Source organism: Notothenia coriiceps, unplaced genomic scaffold (genome assembly GCF_000735185.1).
Source record: "Notothenia coriiceps isolate Sejong01 unplaced genomic scaffold, NC01 NC01_scaffold00019788, whole genome shotgun sequence".
Lineage (NCBI taxonomy): Eukaryota > Metazoa > Chordata > Actinopteri > Perciformes > Nototheniidae > Notothenia > Notothenia coriiceps.
The window spans coordinates 11,222-12,135 of NW_011352489.1; positions in this window are offsets into that span (position 1 = coordinate 11,222).

Genomic DNA, 914 nt, shown 5'->3' on the forward strand with positions numbered 1-914 from the left:
ATCAAGCAAAGATATAAAAACAAACAAGATAAAAAACAAAACAACGAAACATGGCTTAGAAAAATTATGATTTTTTTTTTTTTAAATATCTATGTTGTATCCATTTTGCTTAATCTGACATCTGTAAATGTATGCTACAGCACCAGAATGTAAAACAGGCAATCTTTGATTTAGAGGACCAATTCTGGACTCATTAATTTTCCTGACCAAATGTGTTTTCTTGATATCCTGAGAAATAAATATTTCAAAACTTTATTATTTTTTTAATTAATTTTAAACAATATGGTGAACAAAAGTCTTATAAAACAACATATTCAATAATTATATAAAAAGATTTTTCCGCAAAAACAAGCAACCAACACATTAGAAGATAAGATAAACACTTATTGATCCCCGTACAGAAATGTAGGAATTTAAGAAACATCAGGACAGCACAGAGCTCGCACAAGGAGGAATAGATACAAACATACAATTAAGAACCTAAAAAACAGTATATAGCAAAAGAAGATTGTCAGAGATCTTAAACACATTTTCCAGATATTGTTATATTGACCCTTGACCTTGCCTGACCCTGAGCACCACGCACACACAACACACACACACAACACACACACACAACACACACACAGCCTGCTTTGTAATTTAATGGCGCAGTCTGCAAACTCCTGTCTGACAATGGGATTTTTTTTTTGCTCGCTGGGGTTGTCGTCGGTTCAGATTGGCTGAATGGTTCAGCGGGCATGTGGCCTGGACAGCAGATTGGTCGTCAGATCAGCGGTGAGACTGGCGGCACACTTGACCCGCAGATGTGTATCTGATACACGGTGTGTGTGTGTGTGTGTGTGTGTGTGTGTGTGTGTGTGTGTGTGTGTGTGTGTGTGTGTGTGTGTGTGTGTGTGTGTGTGTGTGTGTGT